This window comes from Lissotriton vulgaris, chromosome 11 (assembly GCF_964263255.1).
Source record: "Lissotriton vulgaris chromosome 11, aLisVul1.2, whole genome shotgun sequence".
NCBI lineage: Eukaryota > Metazoa > Chordata > Amphibia > Caudata > Salamandridae > Lissotriton > Lissotriton vulgaris.
Window position 1 is genome coordinate 405264052 of NC_141699.1, and position 27805 is coordinate 405291856.

The 27805-nt window shown below is 43.9% G+C and overlaps 1 pseudogene; it reads left to right on the top strand.

The window, feature by feature from the left end:
* Nucleotides 1-1561: 1561 nt before the first annotated feature.
* On the top strand, nucleotides 1562-27534 carry LOC147679886 (phosphatidylinositol-3-phosphate phosphatase MTMR1 pseudogene; annotated as a pseudogene).
* Nucleotides 27535-27805: the final 271 nt, after the last annotated feature.

Genomic DNA, 27805 nt, shown 5'->3' on the forward strand with positions numbered 1-27805 from the left:
AAGCTTGGTCTAGTCTGGCCTGGCCTGGTGTGACTAAGCTCCCTAGAGGTTTCATTTAGTCGCCGACGCGGGAACACTTCCTTTTCATTCCTATCCATCATAAAATCCGGTCAGGCCTCCTAAATGGAGATTAGGAGGTTCAGTGTTAGCATTATTTAGTTGAACGTGTGGAAAGAGGGTTGACTATCTCAATGATATTAATTTACCGTGGCCCGAATGGGTGTCTCCGTAAGTGTTAGGGAGCTTCTGACCCGCCACCCCCCTGCATCACAGGCACCTCTTTCTGAATGTGGATGCCTACTCAACCTCGAGGAATCAAAAGTATACCGCATCACTGCTGGAGTTTCAACAAACATCTGGTTCGTGCAACTTCACATGTTCCAAATGTAACTATGGACCTACAACATTTAGCGCATTGAGTGCAGCTGGCAAAAAAAAAAAAAAAGAGGAGGGACCGCAAACTCATCTCATTCATGGGACTAGTGGTTGCATGTCACAGTATCGAGGTCATTAACACCTTAGCAGCTATGGAACGTCCAGCTCCAGTGCTGAACGTTCCATTGCGCAGGTGAGGTTCGAACGTCCAACGGTCGACGGCAGCACTCCTGAGGTAGTGGTGCCGTCGGCCGTTGGAATAGGCGCAGCACCTAAGAGGTTAATATCAACTTTCACATTTATTGATTTAACAGCATTGACTATCAACATACCATCTTATGGAACTATACATTCATCATCCTTATCTCAAGATCTCCGGTCCAGCAGGCTTAAATGGCTCCGCACATTATTGCTAGCAGTAAGTTTGAGAGTTCTGCCTACCAATGCTGCATTTGTAATATTACTAAATAAACACACGCTGGGGCCCATACCTTTTGTTAGGATAGACGCACCATTGCTAACAAGTGCCGGAGACTCCAACATCAAGCAGCCTTGACTCACCTTATGCCTCTTTCTTTCACTACTTCCTGTTTCTTGTCCTCACTAGTGTAGGTTTTTAAATCTCTACTTTCTCACTTAACTACTATTTTCTTATGTTTCTCTCCATCCTTCTATCTCCCTGTTATCTTACTCTCCTACTCTGGGTACATTTATGATGAGAAAAGTAAGTTCCAAGCCTCAACAAGCATTGAAAATGCAATAGGTGGAGGAGCTTCGCAGGCAACCAAGATGGCCGCGTGAGCTCGGAGCTCCGAAGACCCTCCGATCCTCCAAATTAATCCTGTCGCCTATCCTGCCCCACGGTAGTGGGAACATATTGTTGAACTGCTGATGACGTGGGACTCGTTCTCCGATTGAAGATCCGAGGTCCCTAGGTGTAGTTACACCGTGTGGAAGTTTGGGGACGACAACGCCATCAGTGCCCGGGCTTACATAGGTGACTGCGACGCTGCTGCACGGCGGTGGTCTGGGGAGAGAGAGACTGTCCTGCCTCGAGGTGTCACCTGTGTCGCTCTGGAGATTGTTGGAGCTGACCGAACAGGGCGCACGACCGCTACCGCTTGCCGATTTGGTGATCCGGCAAGGGCCAAGGGGTCTTCCTGACCGTAGTGGCCTTTTGCCTAACATGGCTGGCAGAGGCGATTCCGACAGAGGGAAGCCCCGGGTCAGTAGAAAATCTTCTTTCTCTCAGTCCACCAACACAGACCGTTATGCCCACCCAAAGGGTTCGCCCAGAGTCGCCGCGAGGCCTAAGGACATGCAACGGGATGTGTCGCCGGATGACTCGGCCCCAACCCTCCGAGACGTCATGGGCGCTATTGCGGGCATTAAAGCTGAGATGCACAAACAACATGAGGTACTGACGCACAAGGTCGACACACTAGCTATCGAGATCAACTTGATCAGGGCCGATTTGGGCAAGACTAATGACCGAGTCAAATCACTCGATATAAAATCGTCGAGCCTGACCTCAGACGTAACGGACCTGCAATCGGAAGTCCGTGACCTAAAAGATGCGAACTCGCTGTTTGCCCGCAGGCTTGATGATTTTGAAGGACGGACCAGGTGCCAGAACGTCCAGATTGTAGGTGTCCCGGAGGGGGCCGAGGAAGACGCCACCGATCTCTTTGTCGAGAACTTGGTCCAGAACCACCTGGCCACTGGTGGCCTCAGCAAGTTTTTCTTGGTGGAAAGAGCTCATAGGCTGCCCGGAGGCCGCCCGAAGCTAGGGGTCCTCCCGCGTCCTATCATCGCCCATGTGTTCAACTTTAGGGACAGGGACGCTATTCTGCAGGCATCGAGGAGAGGTGGACCGCTGAAGTTCCAAAATGCTGACGTTAACTTTTTCCCGGACTTCACCCAAGCGGTGCAGAAGCGAAGGCAAAGTTTCACAGGCGTGAAACGCAGACTGCGCGAGCTGGGGATGAAGTACTCCATGCTGTTCCCCGCGAAATTACGTATTGAACATGATGGCCGTGCATTGTTTTTCGACATGCCTGAAGTGGCTGGGGACTGGCTGGACACTTTGCCTCAGCGCCGCGAGGAACCAGAGGAACAGTTGGAGGGGGCAGCTGGTGGCCCCGATCCTCAGGAGTAAAAGGTCCCTTTGGACCGTGTTCGGACGATGAGTCTGCTCAGGCAGTTAGTTACACAGTATTGTATTTTTGCTGATATCCTTGCTTTATGAACGGGGAAACGGGGGGGATAGGTCAGCCTCCTTTCTCCTCTAGGGGCTTTTCGTAGAGTCGTTTTTGGGGCGACAGGCACACTGCTAGTTGGGGGGACTCTTTAGTCTAATGCAGGGGTGCAGGGTGGGGGGCGGATGGGTTGCTTGTTTTCTATGTGTTCTCTTTTTCCTTCCTTTTCCTACTTCTTGGCAAGGTAACTGTTCTGCTGTCGATTTTGTTATAGCAACGCCCCCCTGCAGGGCTGGCATGGGCCTCTACATTGATGATGGGGGGTAAGAAGTTAAATGTTCTGAGTTGGAATGTTAATGGGCTGGGTGATCGTATTAAGCGAGGTGTGGTGCTGCAAATGTTTAAGAGATGCATGCCTGATGTCATCCTGTTACAAGAAACCCATCTGATTGGGAATACGTGCCACGCACTGAATAGGAAAGGTTTCAAAATGGTGGCACACTCGGGGTTCTCCTCAGGGTCCTGTGGGGCGGGGATTATGGTGCGTGTGTCACTCCCGTTTGAGGTGGAATCCAGCGTGATCGATGAGAGAGGACGCTACGTCGCCGTCACGGGTAGGTGGGAGGGGCGTACCCTTGTCTTGGTTTCTGTTTACGTCCCCCCTGGTTTATAAACGACTACGTTTCAGGATCTTGGGGGCGCCATTTTGAGTCTGCCTGAAGGTTTGCTCATAGTTGGTGGTGACTTCAATGCAGTTGGATCCGGGACTTTAGACCGTCATCCATCCAGAGATCTTCGGATGGCGCGCAGTCCTGGCTTCCTGACTTTTTAGATACCATGGGGCTTATTGATTGCTGGAGATTGCTTCATCCCGCTCAGCGCCAGTGCTCCTTTCACTCCGGAGCACATGGTAGCCTCTCCAGGATTGATTATGTTCTGGCATTGGCTGCCCACGCGTCGGCCATCTCCGAGGCCTGTCTGATGGCCAGGGGCATTTCGGACCATTCCCCGGTCTGGGTGTCCTTTGACTTTGACATCGCGGTGGCTAAGAGAGTGGTGCCAGTCAATCCGTGGTACTTCCGTAATCCTAAGACCCGTGGACTCCTGGCTAAAGCCATTGAGCTCTACTTTTCTGAAAATACGGGCTCGGTGGCGTCGGCCATATCCCTATGGGAGGCCTTTAAGACTGTCTTGAGGGGTGAAGCCTTCTCCTTAATAGCCGAGGTGCGCAGGCGTAGAGATGAGGATGTGGTGCGGCTGAATCAGAGATTGGGGACCTTGATTCCCAATTGGAGACTGATCCAACGCCTGCCTTGCTCCACGCTCTCTCAATTAAGCAGTCGGAGTATCGGGCCACTGCTACTGACGCTGCCAAGGCAATGGGCAGAGAACAGCAAGAGAGGATCTACGATGTCGGGGACAAGGCAGGCAAGCTTATTGCGTGGCTTGACAAGAAGGAGATGGCCTCCCGGGTGGTCCGAGAGGTGCTGGGGGAGGACGGCTTGGCCGTTACCGACCCCAGTGCCATAGTCACGGTTTTCACCGATTACTTTGAGTCTGTATATACCTCGGCTTCTGAAATGTCCGAGGCGGACTCTGCTGCTCTTCTTGAAGAGGTGGACCTTCCGTGTCTGTCAGACACTGAACGCGATGACATGGATAGGGGTATAACAGCGGATGAGGTCGCACTGGCGATACGCTCTTTAAGATCTGGCAAGGCACCCGGCCCTAACGGCCTCCTGGTGGAGCTTTATAAAATAAAGGCTGACGCCATTGCTCCGCCCCTACGGAACATGTTCCTTGAGGCGCGCAAGATGGGTGAGCTCCCCCCGGACCAAAGGCTGGCCACTATAGTGGTCATTCACAAGGAAGGGAAGCCCAGAGATCTCTGCCGGTCGTATCGCCCTATCTCTTTGTTGAACGTCGAGCCTAAGATCCTGGCTAAACTGCTGGCTAATCGGCTGGTGGGTGCCTTTAGCGATTTGGCCCATCCGGACCAATCGGGCTTTATTCCTCACCACAATACCGCCCTCAATCTTAGGAGGCTCCACGCGGTCATGGCAAGGATCAATATGCTCCGGGAGCCGACTGTTTTGGGTCCCTGGACGCGACGATGGCTTTTGATTCCCTTGAATGGAATTACCTGTGGGCGGTGCTGGCAGAGTTCGGGTTTGGCCCTGAATTTATTAGATGGGTCAGGCTTCTGTACGCTAGTCCACTTGCCAATGTAACGGTCAATGGCCGAGTGTCTGCATCTTTTGCCCTTCGAAGGGGCACCAGGCAAGGTTGCCCCTTGTCGCCCTTGTTATTTGCGTTGGCGCTGGAACCTCTGGCTGCCTGGTTGAGGGTTCACCCTGATATCAATGGGATACGGTGGTCTTCTGACTTTGAGGACCGCGTGTCTTTATACGCAGACAACATTTTGCTCTACCTCACCTCTCCTTGTAGATCCCTTATTGTGGTCTGTGACGTGCTGCAAACCTTTGGCAGGTATTCGGGCCTGGTCATTAACTGGTCAAAATCTCACCTATATGTTCTGAGTGGTGTGACTCCGTGACTTCCCAGGGGCTGCACCATACAGATCGCGAGGCAGGGGTTTAAATACCTGGGCATCTATATTTCAACCGATGCCCGGACACGCTATTCGAACAACTTGCTTCCCCCTCTTGCACGCCTTCGGCGCGACGTAGAGGGATGGCGGAAGCTACTGCTTTCCCTGCTTGGACGTGCGGCGTTGTTCAAAATGATGCCCCTGCCCAGATTCTTGTATGCGCTCCAGAATACTCAGGACCCAGTCCCTTCCGGGTATTTTAGAGAGGTCGAAGGTTTGCAGCGGACCCTTCTCTGGGATGGCAGACCACGTAATGCTATAACCAAACTGACGCTTCCATGGTATGACGGCGGCATCGCTTTGCCTGATATCCGATGGTACTATTGGGCCTCCAAACTGGCCGCCCTTAACCATGGTTTCTATGGTCCGGCCGATAATCCGGGGTACGCCATGGACCGGTGGCTCCTTGATGGTGGGAAGTACTACAGGGCGTTGTATTCGAGATCTCTGGATGGAGGAATGACGGGCCCCACTAGGACAGCTGTGCACATATGGAGGGCTGTCACAAAGGCACAGGGATGGAAGGGTAGGCTTACGTTGGCCACCCCGCTCTACGACTCAGACCTGTTGGGTAAATTGTGGCACACAAAGGGGTTTGATCGGTGGGACCTTATTGGTATTTCCAGGGTCGACGACATGATGGCTAAAGGTGAGATAAGGTCTTTCGTCGCTTTACAGACGGAGTTTCAGCTGGGAGCGACGGAATTCTTTAGATATGCCCAACTGCGACACGCCCTTATGACGGTGCTGCTGGTGGGTGAGAAGGTCCCTGAGTCGTCCCCGCTGGAAGACAGGGTGTTGGATGGTCATATGCCGGACAGTGCCATCTCATTGGTCTACAAGAAACGGATTAACGTCCGAACAGACCTCCTTTTGAGTGTGAGAGACCAATGGGTGCGTGATGGAGTTGAACTGGATGATGAGGATTGGCAGTGTGCGGTGTCTTCCCCCAAGGAAGTTGCAATCCCAGCTAGATTACGTTTGGTCCAATTAAAATTTTTGCATAGAGTGTATGTGACCGGCCACCGGTTGATCCATATGGGCCACTCGGTGGACGGTCTTTGTAGGCGTGGTTGTGGTGAACTTGCCACATTTATGCACATTATCTGGGAGTGCCATGCCATCGCCTCTTACTGGAGGTGTGTCCACGCAGTGATGAGTGAGGTGACTGGCGTTGATTTGCCGGCGGAGGCCCGGCGCTGCTTCCTGAATGTGTGGGGCCCCACGGACTACAATAATGCGCAAACCCAATGGGTCACTCTGGGCAACATGGTGGCGAAGCGCGACATCGCTCAGAAATGGGGCCTTCTCTGGGATGGCAGACCACGTATTGCTATAACCAAACTGACGCTTCCATGGTATGACGGCGGCATCGCTTTGCCTGATATCCGATGGTACTATTGGGCCTCCCAACTGGCCGCCCTTAACCATGGTTTCTATGGTCCGGCCGATAATCCGGGGTACGCCATGGACCGGTGGCTCCTTGATGGTGGGAAGTACTACAGGGCGTTGTATTCGAGATCTCTGGATGGAGGAATGACGGGCCCCACTAGGACAGCTGTGCACATATGGAGGGCTGTCACAAAGGCACAGGGATGGAAGGGTAGGCTTACGTTGGCCACCCCGCTCTACGACTCAGACCTGTTGAGTAAATTGTGGCACACAAAGGGGTTTGATCGGTGGGACCTTATTGGTATTTCCAGGGTCGACGACATGATGGCTAAAGGTGAGATAAGGTCTTTCGCCGCTTTACAGACAGAGTTTCAGCTGGGAGCGACGGAATTCTTTAGATATGCCCAACTGCGACACGCCCTTATGACGGTGCTGCTGGTGGGTGAGAAGGTCCCTGAGTCGTCCCCGCTGGAAGACAGGGTGTTGGATGGTCATATGCCGGACAGTGCCATCTCATTGGTCTACAAGAAACTGATTAACGTCCGAACAGACCTCATTTTGAGTGTGAGAGACCAATGGGTGCGTGATGGAGTTGAACTGGATGATGAGGATTGGCAGTGTGCGGTGTCTTCCCCCAAGGAAGTGGCAATCCCAGCTAGATTACGTTTGGTCCAATTAAAATTTTTGCATAGAGTGTATGTGACCGGCCCCCGGTTGATCCATATGGGCCACTCGGTGGACGGTCTTTGTAGGCGTGGTTGTGGTGAACTTGCCACATTTATGCACATTATCTGGGAGTGCCATGCCATCGCCTCTTACTGGAGGTGTGTCCACGCAGTGATGAGTGAGGTGACTGGCGTTGATTTGCCGGCGGAGGCCCGGCGCTGCTTACTGAATGTGTGGGGCCCCACAGACTACAATAATGCGCAAACCCAATGGGTCACTCTGGGCAACATGGTGGCGAAGCGCGACATCGCTCAGAAATGGGGCGCCCCGTCGCCTCCTTCTGTGGAACTGTGGAAGACCAACATGGATTGGTGTATGGTTCGCGAAAAAACGGTGTATGTGGCCCGGGGCAAGCCCAAGAAGTGGATTATGATCTGGGGGGCCTGGAACGAATACAGGGGTGATATCTGTATCCCTCCTGACACTGCCCCATTGGATATACGACTTTCTCCCTAGCCTTTACTTCCAACCTATTTACCATTTCATTCCCATCCTGCTTTCCTCTCCCCCCGATATCGTCTGTTTTGTACTGCTCAGTTGCACTCTTTGGGCATAAGGCCCTGCCTTCTCCTGCGTTGGGTATTGTCGCATTTGTGTACTTGTTCCTTGCCTTTTCACACCGGTTTTGGTGTTCTTTAGGTTATCTACCTCATAGGTTTTTCGTCATTATAGTATAAAACTAAACCTGGTACGATTTTATAATATGCACTGTGTGCACTGATCATCCTTCTTCTAATATTGCTGCCTAGCCTCCGGGATGTAAGGGTAAATAGCTGTGTGCCTTGATTTGTCAATAAAGGTTTTCCCAAAAAATAAATAAATAAATAAATAAAATGCAATAGGTCTCGCTTTTGATTAAGTTAAAGTCATTTGCTGTGCTATACAATACCATTAGCAAAGCAAATGACTTTAACTTTATCAAAGGCGAGACCTATTGCATTTTCAATGCTTGTTTAGGTGGTCACACAAGGTGTTGTGGACACTGCGGTGTCAATTCAGTTGTAAAAAAGTGCAAAGCATCTATTCAAGGAAAATGTCAGCTGCTAATGATACTAGCTCTCAGGATCCTCTCATCCATGGATAGCAATCAGAGTTATTCCATCTCATGCCCGTCAAGTACACAATTACATATGGCGCCCCACCTAATGTAGAGATAAAATCATCTTGGTTTTCAGTTGATAAGCTAGAAACCATGATTTTGTTTGACATGTTCACAGGTGTTGTATAAGGTTACATAATCTTTTATTACTGTAGGGATTGATGGAGCAGGAACTCTGTCATGAAGAAAAGTGGGTGGTCCTTAAAGCTCGGGATAATGTTGAGTCACCCCAAATCTCTACAGTGTTCTGTGTTTTACCAAACAGAAATACCATTTGCTGTATTACCTTAATATTTGTGTGGAGTTTACATTATTTTGACTGGAAAAAACCCTTTTCTATTGTTTGATTGTGGTTTCGTTTTCTCCCTGCTACTAAGGGCCATTAAAGTGGAATGTGGACCTTAATGATTAGGTTTAAAGTAGAGTATGTTAATAGCAGCTGCGCTAACCTGCACAAGGAGTGAGGGCTTGGATGCCGCTTAAGCTAAGATCGTACTTGATAAATGCTCCTGTGTAATGTGAACCTTCATAGCACTTAAATTAATGCAACTTCTACAAGTATGAGATTGTGATCCTGGCTTAAGGGGGTGCAGTTGGACTAAGCCACCAGCCAAGGCAGTTGCCAGAGTGACGTATAATGCCAGCCAGGAAATCTTCTCTGCTGCAGTCTATAACAGCAAGGCACAACCCTTTGAGCCCTCAAGGTGATTCTCAGTATCATCTTAGTGTGATAAACAGGAACTGCGCAGGGAGCAAATCATAAAACCCACAGAGACAAGTGAAGGGAGCAGTCCTTTTGTCTTGGCAAGAAAATCTCCAGGTCAGATTAGACTATGCATAGACTGAGGAAGCTCTGCAGATGTCATAGAACACACACCCCTTAGCCGAATGGAAGTGTTTTTCATCATGCTGCAAGATGTTGGTACCTTAAGCACTTTGTATCTGACATCAATACAAGGGTAAGTCAAATTAAATCTGGGGTCTAAATGCATAACACCGGAAGCTATGATCAGTTATTGCTAGATGTCTTTTGGCTTGGTGTCCGCAGCATAATTTCCCTGTGGTAGTTATGCACCAGTTATTAATGCAGGTATTCAATGGTTGTGCTATGTTTTCAAGACAGAAATGTCTTAGTGGTATAGAAAGAAGTGCAGGAACCTGACTGGAGATTGAGAAGCGCTATGGCAATACTGAGAAAGAAGTTCCATGTATTTGTTGAGTAGCAACAGTATACTACTTGGGACATGAAATTCATGGCAAAGGAACTGACCCAAACAAGAGCTTGAAGAAAATCATTCTTGGTGTACTACAGCCAACAGAGAAGAAAACCGTGATGTCTTTCTTAGGACTTATGGAAAGTTTAAAGGCTACATGGTGTAGCAATTACTGAAATTCTGTTAAAATTATATTTCAAGAAAATACAAGATAACGTTTATGTTTCATTAGAACATTTTATGTTAAGTAAAATATATACTTTGTTTTATATTGATTTTAAACATGTTTAAAGTATTAATCAATAGCAACAATGACAAAATAATGTAATATTTATCAGTTGTAAATAAAAATATATAATTGTTTCTCTACAGTATACCGAGATCTATTCACAACGACATCTTGGAGTATGTAAAGTAGTACTCCTGTAGTTCTATACTCCTGTATGCCTTAGTAAATTGGCCCCAAAACATAAACAATGGAAATATTCATATATGATTAGAATCAATAAATAGGACTGTGCCTTTATCGTTCTTTTATTAAGAACACGTTGGATGTTTAGTTGCTGTTTCATAAAAGCATGTAAGAGTAGTAAAAGAGTACCCCTGTAGTTCTGCTTTCCATACACCCTTAGTGTTGTAGCTCTGATAAACATATAACATATTTTCAAATATTATAATTAATGTATCCACAGACAAACATTACAGAAAACTGGGGTACTTTCTAACATTTGTTTTTATACGAAAATTTACAAATTTATTTTGATCATAATACTGTTCAAAGAAACATTTTTAAGCACATAAAATATTAAGCATTAAAAAATAACATACAATTAAACATATACAATCATATTTTACTTTGAGTTCAGTCTAATGGATATGTTTTTGATTTTTTCGGGCAATGGCAGTTTGCTTTTCTTTTAACTCTAGAGACAGTTTTTTCCCACCCAGGGGATCATCGAGGATGGTGTATGCTGGTTTCCAGGACTTTATTACAGGTAAGGAATCTACTGATCGCCTCGGGGGGACCACTTTAATGTTATTTTAAGTAGTGGGGGTAGTAAATAGTATTTAGTAGTTAGTGAGAGTTTTGTCCTTATGGTAATACGTTTTTATGAACCATACAAACACCTATACTTGTTGTTGACGCTGGAAGCAGGAAGTTAATTAGATAATGGCAGATGATTAACCATAGGCCTTACAGAATGGATCAGTCTTGAGAGCTTTCTGAATTGACAATAATCAGTAATGGCTCTTGAGGCTAAAGAAAAAGAATTCCAAAGTCTAGGGGTCAGAACTGAAACAGACCAGCGAACATGCCAGCTAGTACACCATTTTGAAACTGGAAGCAATAGAATTTTGCTCAGTGGAGAGGCCTTTTTGGTATACATCTGTTAGACCTTGTATCCTAGGTGTGGTTCTCTCCTAACTTTTTTGGCTTCACCCTCCTGTTACTGAACCAGTTCTGCTGGCCTTTAGCGCTCTGCTGCACACGTTACCACTGCTAAAGTGCTTGTGCTCTCTCCTTAATACATGGTAAAAGTACCCTGTTTAATTTACTTGTACGTCATTAGTAATGTGGTGCTAGATGTGCCCAGGACCAGTAAATTAAATGCTTCTAGTTGGGCTGCAGCCCTGATTGTGCCACCCACTTAAGTAGACCTTTAAACATGTCTGAGGCCTGCCAATGCAGCATGTATGTGGAGTTTTAAACTGCCATTTTGACCTGGCAAAATATACCTTTTGTATCACACACAAGAGGGTCTACAGGAAGACTATTCTACAAAATAGAGGGATTGTATCCTATAATTCTTCCATAATCGTAGAACTCACACAATGTATAGGGTAGCACTATTAGAAAAGAGAGAAATGTGTAAAACTGAGAAAGAGAAGGAAGAAGATGGGGCACAACCAAGTTGTTGACGAAAACCCTGTTAAAACTTTGAAATGTTTATTTCTAATACCAAGTCTAGTACTTAAAATGTTAATGGTAACCACACAGAATGAAAAAATAAATGCAGCTATGCATGACGCAGCCAGTGAAAACAATATGCGCATGTCTAAAATGGTCAGCAAGTTCTTAGCATCATAGCACCTGTTGTGTAATCTAGCTCTCTGGCCTAGGTCTGCAAGGTTTGGCTGTCCAGCCTACGCATTCCTGAACTTAGTTCAGAATACGCTTGAGCATGAAAGTCCAGGTTATTGTAGCCCCACACATCCCACTTGACATACTTTTCATTGCGGTGTCCATGCTTTCAGGGTTACTAACAGACCCGAAAAAGGACCAGGAACTCTGTAATAATTCAAACCCAATTATGTTCCGTAGAATAGCATGCGCAAGTACTGCACTTAGAAAAGACACTATATATAAAAGTGTAATTTTCAGAAGTCCCTTCCTTTTGCTTAGTACATAAGGAATAGCCACACAGAATATAATTAGAACAGCTCCGATGCATGTCAAAAACAGCAATAAAATTATGAGAATTCCTCACATGATTGTAATTGTATTTATACAGCGCTTACTGCCCTTAGCGGCATGTAGCAAACTACTCTGGAACCCAAAAGGATTAGTGGGGAATTAATATAGAGTATTATGAGTTAATATCAACGGTGGACATGTGAGTGCTAGTTGGAGGGAAAAAGATAATGAAGGGTTAGAAGAGGAAAGAGTCTAGAAAGTGTTTAATGGATCGTAATAGGAGCAGTAGTAAAGGAGAGATGAAGGTGGGAAGAGTCACTAGAAATGGATTAAGGAGATCATATTATTAAAATGAGTTTTTGGATGAGTCTAAGGAGGGACACGCAAGGGAAGAATTTAAGAAAGGGTTGTTTGGAAGATGTTAGTAGTAAAATGAAGTTTGGGGTGATGCAAGGAGGGATATTATTAGCTTTGGCAAGCAAAAGGAGAAGCCCTAATGTGCTTGATGCGCAACTAAAATGAATGACAGCAGAATCTGGGTGCTGCCTTGCCACATGCCTGCAGAGCGGCACATTTCCGGAGGTCAGCACGGCAGTGCCAGCAGCAGTACTCCTTAAGCATTGCCAACAGTAACTCCTATAAGGAAAGAAGTGGTTGGAGAGTAAAGCCAGGAACACTCGTTGTCTGCCGAAAGGAATTATTTTGCCTGTCAGACTGGTGCTCAGTTGTTCCCTAAGTGAAAGCAGTATAGCCAGGCAAAAATGCAGTCAATCGCAATGAGGAGAACCAATAGATGAAGTTGGCTGACCTACTGCCCCATGTTGTATGATTTGATGGGAAAAAATGTGAATGACAGCTGAACAGACCAATGGATGAAGAGGATTAACTGAAAGCCCCTTTATGTATGTTTATAAATATTTATTTTTATTATGATTTGTTTGGAAACGTGAGGTTGCCAATACGGCCAAAGCTATCTAGGCCTGACCTAAAAAGTATCAACTCCAGTTCGCAAACCATTGTGTGCACCTTTTAAGGTCTACCTATCAATTCTTTAAAATAGTATGGCAAGAAGTACAGGGGGTGTTGGGGGGGGACATTAGGATCAGCACCCTTCACCCATTGTCTTTCGCTGATTTTTCTTACTCTGTAATTGCTTGAATTGGCTGTCCATGAAGACCATGGCATTTGGAAGATGGTTATACTGGCCTAATTGTGTTCGCATTGAGTTTTGGGGTAGAAGAAACTTGACGATGACTTCTAACTGGAAGTCGGTGTCTATTCTTTGAGTCACTAGCTTTGCTGATAGGACAATGTTTTATTGACTTTTTTGTGTTTTTTGGGACATGCTATTAAGATGTCTTTATTGGTCACAAACCAACAGCGCTACTGGGCTTTCTTAAAGATGAATCGAAACACTGGTTCTGTCAAAAGTATCTACTATGCAATATTTTGCTGAGTATACATGTAGGTATCACCACTTAAAACACAAACTTTGTCTTCTGACTTCATTATGGGATTTTCTTTCTAGGACAGCGGGGCACAAAACACACAAAGTTGCCCAACAATTAAACACTTTGCCCATCATAAATCCTGACCTGCTTGCTTTACAATGGTTGTTCCTTGGGTAACCCAACTTTGAAAGTGTTAAGACCACTCAAATGAACCAATAGTTTGTATGGCAAATGTATCAACGAGACCATGAATGGATTGAAGAAACAGTATCCAGACTTGACAGAAAAAGAAATGGTCAGGCAGGTATAAGAAACATGCAACTTCCAGACACCAGAAGTCTGCATAGATGTTTAAATAAAGCAAGGGATTTTAATGCCAATACTTTGAAGGTCAAATGTGAGTCAAAATGTAATGCTGAAGAGAAGAAGACTGCATTGTAGCAAGCCAAAACTAATATTTTCAATATAATGTGGGAAAAATACCAATCCAAACTTGGTTTCTGAGGGTAGGATCCATGCCAGATTTTCACTCTATCCCCAGTATACACAAGTTTATTTAGATTCATATAGTGTAATTTTATCCTATGAGGATATCCTGCAAATATACCCAAGCTCTTTCTCCTGTTGGAACTAAGCAGTCTAAAGCCCTTGATACATATTCATATGGGTATTAAGAGTGTCCAAAGCAGTAATCCCCAAGAGGATTCTTACATTTGAATTAAAGATAAAGTCTGAATATTTGAGAACTGAGGCTTCGTGGTATGATAAATGATATGTACTCATAATATAAACACCGTTTCTGGGGATTGTTTTCTGAAGAAATAGAAGGTCTGAGATTCAGGGTAGGGATAAAATGTAAAGAAGATGGGCACTAATGAAAAGTTTAGTGAGTGACGAGTGCAAAAACAACAGTTAATGGACAGAATGCAGAACAATGTCATACATTCACCCCAGTACAGAGATCTGGGCCTAAATCCATCGTTTTTTTTGCACTCCACACCACCCAAGTTCAGACATGGCTATATGCAAATCAGCCTTGACCCTGTGCCTCATGGGAACAGTCCAGCCCAAAGTGCCAAGCCATGTCTTCCCTGGACCGGAATTCAAGCATCCTAGGACCGGTTTCTGGCTATCAGCTTGACTCCAGTGGTGTGGAGAGCACGGGACTCACGTCTGAGCATACCCGTCCCACTCGGGGTGACAAATGCAAAAACAACAGTTGATGGACAGAATGCAGAACAATGTCATACATTCACCCCAGTACAGAGATCTGGGCCTAAATCCATTGTTTTTTTGCACTCCACACCACCCCAGTTCAGACATGGCTATATGCAAATCAGCCTTGACCCTGTGCCTCATGGGAACAACTGGACACCCCCAAAGATACAGAAAACACACCATGTTGAACACCACAACAGCAACTGAACGCATTTCCCACAACACACATTCGACACATCAATGACCACATTATTATGCCTATGCAGCACCTAACCCAATAGAGCAAGCAAACATGCAGTATGTCCACAGCGCAAACGCCATGCATGTCAAAGACACAGTGCAGAGTCCCCCAACAGAAGACAACTCTCATCCAAAAGCAGCAATGTAAGCAGTTCACCTACTCGCACCAACCAAACCTTCAAAGTCAAACATGCACATGGCATTGATACAAAACAACTGCATGACTCAAACCACCAGCACACACAAATCAAGCATGACTTTCCGAATTCACACACAGAGCAAATCTAAACAAAATTGGAGGAACAACAAAACATGAATAGATAAAACATGCTTATGCCAAGTGGCACAAACACTGCACCACATCCACAGCAAATCCAAGCCCACAACCATGTCTCAATCCGAAGCAATACCCCCAGAGCATCCACTCTTCGCAATCCAGCACCAGTGGTCAGACCAACCACGTTGCCCACCAAGTGGCTCCCGCATCCAACCACAAGTGCAACAAGAGAACACGCTGCCAATGGTGTCCATCCAAGTGCCCACCCCAAACCATGAAGACAAAGAAAGAGAAAGTCAATGAGTGGGAGGACCCCACACAAAAATCGTCCATCCCAATTTTATGTACTGAAAATCTGGCCACCCCATGCTGTTACCTCCCAGTGTTGATTCTGATCCCCTCCCCACCACGCTCAGGACCATGGGTGGCAGCCTAATATCGTAAAGATCACTTATATATGGTATTCTATGAGAGCATGGAGTAGCTAACTTGCCACTGGAGATTCTTTGGATTCATATCATGCACTGCATACCAGCTTGAAGCGGAGAAGCTGTGGTTATCAGACTTTGGCTGGGAGAGAGTGCTCCCTCCGAAAACACACATTAACTGGGCTCAGCTCCTCTCTGTATCGGCTCTCAGCATAGGGATGGAAGCTGATGAAGTACGGCAGTCTCTCAGGACATCTTGCGATAACCTGGGGCAAAGACCTGTAGGCTTCAGTGGTCAATTAATTTTCTTTTTTTAGGGTTGAGTACTGACTTTTACCCTACTTTGGAGGACTTTTCACTTAGTCCAAGACATAACCGGTATGAACCAGCATGATAAAAATATGTCCACTCAGGCTAAATGTTTATTTTTCATATTTACTGTCAGACTTTGAATTGTAGATATCTTAGAACTTGTAGCAGACTTGAGTCGGCTTAGGAGTCCGTAATGTGATTGTTTAGATGAATTGACAATTTCATGAATTGTGCGAAAGATAAAGACATGTCATATGGGTAAAAGGCAGATCGGTTAACTTAACAAGCTCAAAATGGAATCTGTGGGATCTTTACAACAAATCCCATCACCATTTCTAAGCGCTATGCTAAAATTTAGCAAAGGCAGAAAATTACAAGCATATAAATCGAGTATGTTAAGATTGATCACATTGCATACCTTTTCTCAGTAAGAAATAAATGTTTAGCTATTCTCTATCAAAGCTTGGGTCCTGGAATGCTAAGCAGTGTCGGCTGAAGGCCACTTCTCTGCACTGCTCTTGGAGCAACCCCCAACTGGGCCTTGTTTGTTGCCGCAAACCACCGTGACTCCTAGCTTGATAGTTCTGGTGCAAAGCCTCTCTAATTAATGGTCAGATACCTGTGTTTTATAGTTTGTGATCCCCAATTTTTATCTCATGTTTATAACTTTGGCAACACTAAAGTTCCAACAAGACAAAGTAAGTATTGCGATAAATACGTCGTCTTGATTCACATTTAAACTTCACTATAAACGTTCCTATTAAGATGCCAGCTACCATATAAAGGGTGAAAATGTGTCAGCCTAGTTAGGAGGCAGACATAATACTAACACTTCTGCATGTGTCTAAAACTTCACACTTTCTAATACCAAGAGTCTTCAGACAAGCACATAAAAAAATTGAAGCGGTGAAAATGGGCCCTGTCACATTATACCTGAAACTCATCTGCCACTGAGATCCTCTACCATCCCCAGAACGCAATGTGGAGGGAACGGTCTATTGGCCTGATCAGTATTTTCGATAAAATGGTGGGTATTGTTTTCTAGTATGCTATAAACACATAATAGTTTGATACTACAGGAAAAGAAATACTGAATATGGATTTTTGTACTACTTATTATCTACAGCCATGGGACAACAACGTTTTTTTAAACATATTTATTTGGTAATAATTTGAGTGTGTTTATTTAAATGCTTTCGATGTTTTTAAATATTATTGAAGTTCTTTATTTTGATTTTGAATATTAGTTATAGTTTTACGGTGTACTGTTTTCTATTATTTATAATATATATTATATATGTATTATATTGGCATTTAGATGTAAATGTTGACATTGTAAAATCTACTATCGATTTTATTTTATAAGGTGTTTGGAAATTTATGTTTTTTGGTTTATGTAGTGTTTCAGTGTCAGTGTTGCTATTTTGGGGGATTTCCTCATGTGTTAGTGTATTATGTTTTATGATATTTCATTCAGTAAAATAACTTATACTCTTTCAGTTGATTTTCAGTAATTTATAGAAGTCACATTCCGCTTGTAAGACTTTTTTGGTTTGTGTTTTTTTACGTTGTCTTCCTTTTGGGTGGGAATTGTAGCGATGGTTATATTATTGTACATGCAGCAGCTCATGTGTCATTTCTTGACAAGCATTGCAAGTACGTGTTTGGTTTGTTTAAAAATGGTATGTTTTGAGGTAAGAGCCAGATACTATTTCTGCCTTTAATCTTGTAATTCTTAGTCCTTTTTGTGAATCTTGATGAATTGGTACAGTGTAGGATGTCTTCTTCCTAGTGTATTTTGGAAGGGGTTTTGACACCCTTTGGCTACATTGTTTATTTTTGTCTCTCGGTTATGTGTGCTTTTAAAGACATTCCACCATAGAACGTGGAACCTTGGTTTGTGCCTTTTGCATAACCAGCGCATGCATCTAACAGGTTTCTTGAAAGTACACCAGAAAGGGACTTAATTTATCTTCCTTATTTTTGTAAAATTGTCAGTCAAGTAGTAAGTTATTAGGAGGTACAAAGGCTACAGATATATTTTTTTTTAATATCGAATACAAATTGGCTATTTGTTGCAAAGTCTGTTCTGAGAGTGAATTTATACTAGTGTTTTAAAGGTGCCTCATTAAAATAAAAAAAACAGGTATTTGTGCTTCAGAGTAGATATTTTTGGATTGCATTAATCAGTGGTTCTTAGCCTGGGGACTGTGGCACCTACTCAGGGAGTATTCTCTTGTTTTGAAAATAATATAATATTAGCAGATCGATAACGTATGTGGCCTTAGAAAAGCACAATCAAAAAGTTTAAAACCCTCTAAGTGTGTATGAATTTGAAATTGGAGTCTCATATTTAAATTGATATCATTAGCTTGATTTGTGGGAGTAGTGCAAGTACAGCAAATAGAATCTGATACAGATAATGTATGGCCTCTATTGAAGCAATTTTATGCGGGACAAACTGAGAGCATGCAGTAGGAACACAAAAGACAAAGTGCCATGCTGGAGTTTAATATATTACTTTGTCTTTTAGAAATAAATCCACTATTTTGAAGAGCTCCAGCCTTCCCATTAAAAGTTACATTTTCATTGAGTTTTGTATTTTTAGTTTGTGAATTAAATATTTAATATGTTGAGTGCTTGTTTGATGTATTTGTTTAAGTATCATTGTGTATTGTTTTTAGGTTCAAATCGTAGAACTTGCTTAAGCCAGTGTCCCTGGCTACCAGTAGTAATTCAGTATAAGCTGACATAAGTTAAAAATGTTAACAACCGATGGTCTAGATCATGGTATGTTGGAAAATTCGTATTCATTTTTGTAGCGGCATAATTGTTAATTTTTTACTATTTTCGAAATTCAATGTTAATTTGTGAGGGAGGTGGGCAAACTCTAGAGATATCATCTCCGTGGTACTTTCCATCAATTGTCAGTGCGGCAATATTACCATCAGTTAGCCAAATTGGACATTGTGGTGATAGTTAATAAAATATGATCACTTTCTTCTTCTCATGCATGTCAAAAGAATATATTATTATTTGGTGTGAGTTTCCATAACATGGAATGAATTGTCTATATCTGAGAATGTTTTAGGTGCAGCTCTTGCATGTCTCTCCATTCTACTTTTCTGCTCATTGTTCTGTTTTGGTGTTGTACGGGTGGTATTTTTCCGACAACTTGTGGTGAAATGTTGGCACATACTCTTTAGTAATTGTACCAGTAGGAGCTGTTAAACTTATACATTTTACTTTAAAGTTTTGCTTTCTCTTTCTGATTTCAGATTATGCCATTGAAGGTGGATGGTTGTGCTCTTTTATATTTTCAGTGTAATATTGTAATATTGAGTAGTATTTTCCAATGGGTGTGTTCATTTTTACTGCTTTTCCTTGGGCATTAATAAGTGCTTCTCATAGTTGCTGAAATACAGAAAAGAAGAGCAATCAATGAATACAAACGAAGAAATTAGGATAATCAGGGGATATCCGCCCTTCCCTCACAGTTCGAAGGGGTAACAGAAGACAAATCACACATTGCAATTCCCAGCATTTCTCTGGTGGACCGTAAGTGACCCAGTGTAGGCATAACAGCATTTCTATGGTGGTGGGTAGTGAATATCTACATGCAGCTCGGCCGTGACTATGGTGGGGGCATCTGCGTAGGGGGATCAGAGTTTTGCTGTTGAAGCCAGGAGGTGAACGAGCCCCAAATACCTTGGGCTGGGACCTAAGAAGCATAAGCTCCTAAAAAGTGGATAATTGTTCTTTACAGTACGTGATGTCCCACAGCCAAGTCTTAATATGGGGGGCAGGCAGCCTGCCCCAGTGTATAGCTCTCTGTGCTTAGCCAGTAGGAGCAACATGGCGATTAGACTCCGATTTACAGGTGGGGTGTCCTTTACATATCCCAGTGGGGCAACTAGTAGTAAGCGACTCAACTCCTGACCAGTTATGTCTACAGTCTGTTGGAACACCTCTACCCATAACTTTATAATCAGCAATATCCAGGCCACATGCAGAAATGTAGCCTGTGAGGCTGTAGAATGCTGACATCTGTCATCGGAGCATAGACCCATCTGATGTACTTGCCTTGGGGTACGATAAATGTGAAGTAAACATTTAAAGTATATCAGTCTCGCGATAATTCAGGGATAAGTATTATAACTGGCTGCAACAGTACGACCACTAAGCCCCTATAGTGTGGGGGGGTCTAGGTCTGCTGTCCAGGCTCGGATCTGAGGGTATGTTGGGTTGTGGTGTAGAGGCGTGTTATTATCTTACAAGCAGAAGAGTCTGTGAGTATGTGCTCCTACGCAGGTAATGGTGGGGAAGGGAATGTGTCTTGCATAGTGTGACAAGTTGTGCGCAGCTGATAATACAGTAGGGTATCAAGGAACGTTATTTGTGAGGTCTTCTCAGCCTGCAGTAGTGGGAGGAACTGGCTGTCTGGATATAAGTCAGAGAACATTATAATGCAAACTTTGCACGCCCGCCCAGCTGTGCCTTTGTCCAGTAGTGGGGGAACTTGAGGGTTGTTGACCAGCGAGAATGACGGGGTGCATAAAATAGTGAATTTTGCACTTTTTTGCAGCCCCTACCATTCCCATCTGAGAGTTTCGACCATGTCGATTCCCATCTTGGATTCTGCTAGTTATGATAAAGGGCAGTATTTAAATGATAGGGGTAGCACAGTCCTTCTCGACTGCCACATGAGGTTGGTATAGTGTTGGGTACTGCCAGAAGTGGAAAAATTGGGCTTGTGTACAATAAGCATAGAGGGAGAGGTCCAGGGCCCCCAGTCCACCATGTGCCAGTGGGAGGGTGACAAGCTCCCAGGATACTCTGAGTTGTTTGATTTTAGACGCTGAGGAATTGTGAAGTGAGCAGCATAGAAATATTAGCAAAGAATGCAACTACTTTTTTAAGAGTTGAAGGTCATTATAACAGTTACAGTGCCATTCTCCTTTCCCCTCAGGCAGCTGTGCAGCAGTTTATTGTTTTGGCATCCCTTCTGTTTATACCCATAATTAATTAGTTAAGGTTTTATATTTGTTAACTGTTCTACTTTTGAATGTGATTAGTCTGAATATTGATTTGGTTCTGTGCTGTTAGGTAGATCCTTTTCGTTATATGTTTATACGTTTATATATAAATTATTCAAAGGACTATACATTTATAAGTGTTTTATGTGTATATGTTTGTCGATATTTTGGTTGTTTTCATTCATTTTTTATATTTGTGATGTCTATTTTTTTGTATTCCATGTTGTTTATTGATATTTTGAATGCCAATATTTTTGTTGTCAATTTATTTTTATTGCACATAGGACTTCAACTCCTATTCTACGGCAGTTGGCCAACAGTAGTGGGTCTTTGGAGGGGAACCTTCAGTGCAAGCACCTGAGGCTTTCCTTTTTTCCTAAATGCAGGAGCCAAACGTAATTGCGTCCTCTTAAACCCCCTTCCCCTGCCCGTGTTTGATGCCATTGCCCTAAACCGCACGTTGTCGTCACAGATGTGAAGTGACACCCCTGCGCACCTTAATATCCACTGGTTTCACTTCCTGATCGGTGTGGGGTTGGGACATGCCTCCCCTGCACCAATCGGTGTGCGAGAAACAGTGTTGGCAAGGGGAGAATGTTCCCTTTCAGGCACAGTCTCTCCATAGTGCATCCCCACTTGGGGATCACCCTGTTAGGGCGATCCCCAAGCAGTGATCCTCTTCAGTAGACTCCACAAATTATTTGAATTGAGGGAGTGAGCCCATGGGGCATGGACCTATGCTCCTCCCACCCCCTTACTAAGCCTTTCTGACCACCCCGTGGGGTGGATGTGGGTACATGCCCCCAATCTGCCCCTCCCAGGGGTGACAGAAAGCCCACTAGACCACAATGATTTTATGTGTAAATTATCTGGAAGAGGTAGAGGTGACTCATCCTTGCTGTGACTGGGTCACAGGTCAGAAATAGCAACACTGAACTGGCACTGGATTCTGGAACAATGGACCAGTTGCCTACCAGGAGGAGAAGCAGTAGGGTAAGGCAGTGCCTTCCCCCTCGCCTCAGGAAGAGGGTCTGACTTCACAGGAAGCTGATTGTGAAACCCAGGAGGAAAGTGTCCTAGAAGAGCTTGAGCCTGATCAGGTTGAGTTTCTTGGGACAGGGGGACCCTCCAGGGCAGATCTGAGGCAGGCACAGTTAGACTGCCCTTCTCTTGAGCCCCTCAGACAGCAAGCTGCTGCTGAGGCTGCTGGGAATGCTAGTGGGACCCACAAAATCTATTGGGATGATGGGCTCCTGTATTCAGAGGCTAGAGACTCCATGCCTGGAGCTTCCAGGAGGTTGGTCATACCTTTGTCATTCAGGGGCTTCATTCTCACACTAGCCCATGATATTCCCCCTGCAGGACATCTTGGCAATAACAAGACTTGGGACAGGCTTGTCCCTCACTTTCACTGGCCTCATATGTCAGAGGATATCAAGGAGTTTTGTCGCTCCTGTGTCACCTGCCAAGCCAGTGGCAAATCAAATGGTACCACAAAGGCCCCCCTAATACCACTACCTGTAGTGTGGGTTCCCTTTGAACATGTAGGGATTGACATTGTTGGACCAATGGATCCCGAAAGAGCCTCTGGGCACAGATTTATTCTGGTGGTAGTGGATCATGCCACCAGATACCCAGAAGCTATTCCCCTAAGGAACACAACAGCACCTGTTGTGGCAAGAGCCCTCCTGGGAGTTTTCTCAAGAGTGGGTTTTCCGAAGGTTGTCTCAGACAGAGGTGCAAACTTTATGTCTGGATATCTGACTGCAATGTGGAAGGAGTGTGGAGTGAACTACAAGTTCACCCCACCCTATCATTAACCGGGAACAGATATAGAGCCTTAGCATCGTTGGACTATGAGGGAGAGGATTAGGAGCACGGGACATCGCACAGCTTGGCCATAATCTCTTGGAATATAAACAGTTATAAAAGAATAGTGTGCCAAGAGAGCTTTACAAATATTCTAAAGAGTACTGATATTGTGTGTCTGCAAGAGACCTGGCTGTGCGACGAAACCCTTGCCATTAAAATTTTGGTTATGGCTGGGTTTGCCCACCACTCGAAAGCCGTAAGGAAGAATCCTTGTGGCAGACCCTCAGGTGGACTACTGACATTGGTGTCCACTAAAATTGCTAGAAAAATAGAAAACCAGGATTTAAGTTGGGCATTAGGGAGTAGAGTACTGACTTTGAATGAAGATCCTAGTTATGAAGGTATATGTATTATCAATGTATACATTCGGAGGGGGAAAGATGACTATAAGGTGAACCTGGAAAAATTAATAAAGGATATGGACAAGATGTGATTCCTACCTGCACGATGTGTTTCTAATGCTGGGGGATTTTAACCATAAATTAGATCCCGGTAGAATAGACTCTTGGAGTAGAGAATTACTAAAAGCCTATAATATAGGGTCTGCCATGTTCCCCAGCGGAAAAATTTCACATCAAGATATGGCCCTAGGTCAACTGTTGGGTTCTATGGGCCTTTTATGCGTAAATGGTAGATTGGAATCGGACCGGCTGGCAAGACGTACATTTACGGTGGGTCTGCAACCGTGCCCGATAGATTATGTTTATACGCATGCTTGGAGCTTCGAATTAATTAAAATACTTCGAAGTGGTCAGGGTGGAAGGGAGTGATCATTATCCTCTGCTGACTAAATTATATGTAAAAAGGGGCCGACTGAGAGAACAAGTCTTCCAAGTACAGGCTGAATATCCTAAGCGGCTTACAACCCGTATATTAGAAGAGCAAACTAATAAATTAAGTGGTGTTCAGCAGATAATTGTATTAGAAAAACTGCCACATGAGAATGACAATGCCTGGTACGCAAATTCAATAAACCAACTGGTAGAACATTTTAATATGGTAAACCCGGAATAGCCAGTAGTAAAAGATTAAACATTAATAACAGACCTTGGTACGATGACGAATGCCGCAAAGCGAAAGCTTGTATCAGGCAAAAGGAAAGAAGACTTAGAGGTCGATTTACTGTCAAACTTTTAACTGACCTTCGGAAGCTAAGGATCAAATATAAAACAATTATCAGAAATAAAAAAAGAAACTTTAACAAAAGGTGCTTGGCAAATTTGCTAGAGGCAATTGAAGATAAGAATGTGAAGGGCTTCTGGAAGTTGGTGCAAGAAAGCTCCGGTAAGGCCCAGGTCTCTTTGCGGTGTTCGGTTCCCGAGGATAAATGGGTAGATTACCTGGAGGAAATCTACGGGAAGTGGCCAATTGGTGATAGAGTATGTACATTAGTATGGCCAGGTGTGAGAGAAGAGCTAAGAGAGCATTTTACCCAAAGCCACATTAAGATGATTATCTCAAGCTTAAATTTAACCCGTGCAGCTGGGCCAGATAATTTGCCAGCCATAGTGTTGAAAACTAACCCAGATTGGTGGGCTGAGTTCTTTGCATATATGTTTCAGGGGATTCTCAACACAGGGATTGTGCCAGAAAACTGGACAGGAGCAATCGTTAGACCTATTCACAAAAAAGGCGATGTAAATGCTCCTAAAAACTATAGATTAATAAAACTTTTTAAGATATAGGAGAAAAGGTATTCACCAAAGTAATCTTGGGTTTACTCAAAGAGTGGGTAGAAGAAAATCAGATTGTTCCCCCAGAACAGGAAGGGTTTAAGGAGGGTCACTCAACGGTGGACCACTGCTTTGCTCTATGGGCAATAGCGCGGAAGTCGATTGAGCAGAGAGGCAGCCTTTTTTGCTGCTTCGTGGACTTGCGCACATTTGACCTGGTGGACCGGGGGCAACTATGGTCGACCTTGATAGGTTATAATATCCCTGATGACATACTGAGCCTGATTCGAACCCTGCATTCAGAAAACTGGGCCCAGATAATCTTAGATGCAGAGGGAGGTTTATCCCGGAAAATCGAAATTGGTAACAGGCTGAGACAGGGGTGCGTTCTAGCCCCTCTGCTCTTTTCCCTGTTTATTGCAGATCTGCGACAAACTTAAGCAATACAAGGGGGGTAAGGCCGAAAGAAGATGGGAAACGTATCTTGTGTCTACGCTATGCGGAAGACCTGGTAATTATGGACCAGACAGAGATTGGTCTACAACGAAAATTACGTAGGTTTGAAGAATATTGCCAAGTCAAAAAACTTGTAGTTAATATGGAGAGGACCAAGATTTTATGTTTCGGTAGAAGCAAAACTGGGTTCTCCTGGTATCTGGGCAATGAAAAATTGGAAAAAGTAACGGAATACAGATACCTAGGGGTGTGGTTTCAAAGAAATTTGCATTGGCACACTTACCTGTAGGCACTAAAACTGAGGACTTCAGCCACGTTAAAGGGATTAAAAAGATTTAATGGTGTGTATGGGGAAATGTCGGACAGACCAGTTCTAAAAGCTTATTCAGCCTCAATTTTTATATGGTGCATAGATATTATATCAGAGTGGTAATAATAAGTGGGATGTTGTGGAGGGAAACAGTTTGAAAAATCTCTTTTCTCTGCCTAAATCATCTATGGTACAGGCAGTGAGACTTGAACTGGGAACCACCTCATGGGGTATTATAACGTGCATGGCCCTACTACGATTCTGGCATCGTGTAAGCTTGGGTCAAGATCTTAAAATCTCACAATGGTGCCAGAATGAAATTATAAAAAGTGATTTAACCTGGGCAAAAGAAACTAGAGCTATAGTTCGCAAAGCATACTGTCAGTTGAAGATTGAATTGCGACCCCAGTCCCTCCAACCTGAGATCAATAAGAGAGAGCTTAAGATGCTGGGATGTGAAGTCTCCCCGAGCACAGGATCAAGACTATCTTTCTAGGAAAAGCTCTGTTCTCCATATGGTCAGAGTGTGGCAAAAAGATCAACATTTTCCTTATATTGAAAGGCTACCCAGTTGCCAGTTAAGGCGTGAAGTGTTAAGACTAAGAATTAGGGTAAATCCATATTATGCAAGTAAAGAGGTAAAAATGTACTTGCACTTTAGGAACGACTGGAGATATCATAAATATTTTATAAGATTGCCAGAAGTTGCAGAAATACGAAGACAATTTTTATGTCCGATTTTTAAAAAGTATGATATTAAAAATGGGTTGCAAGCAGAAAACCTTTTACTGGAATTGGCCAATCTTGACATAGCTTGTGCCATTGTTAAATGTATAAAAAAAAGTTAAGGAGCTCCTAAAATGTAATGACTGTCGAGAGGTTTAGGTCGAGCGTATTAGGCGATGGAGAAACATAGATTAAAAATGATGTGGTCACAAAAATTTTATACTTCAGGATTTTAAATTGGAATTGTGTGTTTTAGATTTTTTTTTATTTTTTTTAAATGCTAGTTTTTAGATGTTTAGAAGCAGTATACCCTGGATTTTATTATGAGGTGTGTTATTTATTTGGATACTTTAATGGTTGTAATAGACCGAATGAAGTTTTACTGAACTGAACTGAACTGTCGACATCCAATTTATAGCCAGCCTTATTTTTGCTACTAACAGCACAATCTGACACATGTGTCTTGTGCTTGGAAAGCAATAAACGCAGAACAGTAGCCTTTGGAGACAACTGCAGTGTCAACTTTGCACGGCGAAAGGTGGGGATTACGAGAGTGAAAGTGCCTATCCGAATGCTGAGCTTATCTTTTTGGAAATACACAACATTCATGTGATGAGAGAATCATTGCGGAAACTAAAAGAAGTAGTGTATCCAACGATTGATGAGGCATGCTGGTTATCAAATGTCAAATGTGGATGCTACACATTGGCTGGAATACATAAAGATGCTGCTTGCTGGAGCAGTGAGAATTGCTGATAAAGTAGAGTCTGGTAAAACCTCGGTTGTGGTGCATTGCAGTGATGGTTGAGATCGGACAGCGCAACTCACGTCCCTGGCCATGCTTATGTTGGACAGCTACTACTGAACTATCAACGGCTTTGAAGTTCTGATAGAGAAGGAGTGGATTCGTTTTGGACACCGGTTTGCTGTGAGAGTGGGCCATGGGTATTGCAACCACGCGAATGCAGACAGGTTGACCATTTTTCTATAGTTTATTGACTGCGTATGGCAAATAACAAAGCGGTTTCCAGCAGCATTCGAGTTTAATGAACTGTTCCTGATGACCATGTTAGATCATCTTTACAGCTGCCTCTTTGGGACCTTTTTGCACAACTGTGAACAGCACAGAATGAAAGAGAAGCTACATATAAGAACAATTTCATTGTGGTCCTACGTCAACAGTCAAGTAGAGGAATTTACTAACCCCTTCTATGTAAATTATGAGAATCATGTGTTATATCCTGTCACCAGTCTGAGCCATTTGGAATTGTGGGTGAACTATTATGTGCGATGGAATCCAAGGATGAGACCTCAGATGCCAATTCATCAGAATCTCAAAGACCTGCTTATTATTAGAGCTGAACTTCGGAAGAAGGTTGAGGAATTACAACGTGAAACAACAACAAGATCCATTTCATCTTCTTCTGATTGGGGTTCGTCGCCATCCACTCTGCTACTCCAGTTCACACATCTGTCTAATAGATGTCTGCCCAGTTTTGTTTGAAAAGACTAGAATATTGAAAGATGTTTATGAAAGGAACAGTGATAAAAATGTACTTCCTTTCAAATAATTTATGTTTTTTAAATGCCTTATGTGATTGTCTTTTGACACAATTATGTTGCAGTACTCTGTGCTAATGTATACAATTCGCCCTTTTAGAGGCCTGCAACCAGGGAGCAAGTCTTAACTAGGTACACACTTTGCATATGTTGTGTTTTTGTCTATGAATTGAATTCATAGGAGCTTGTTTCACAGAAACTTGTACAGGTGGGTC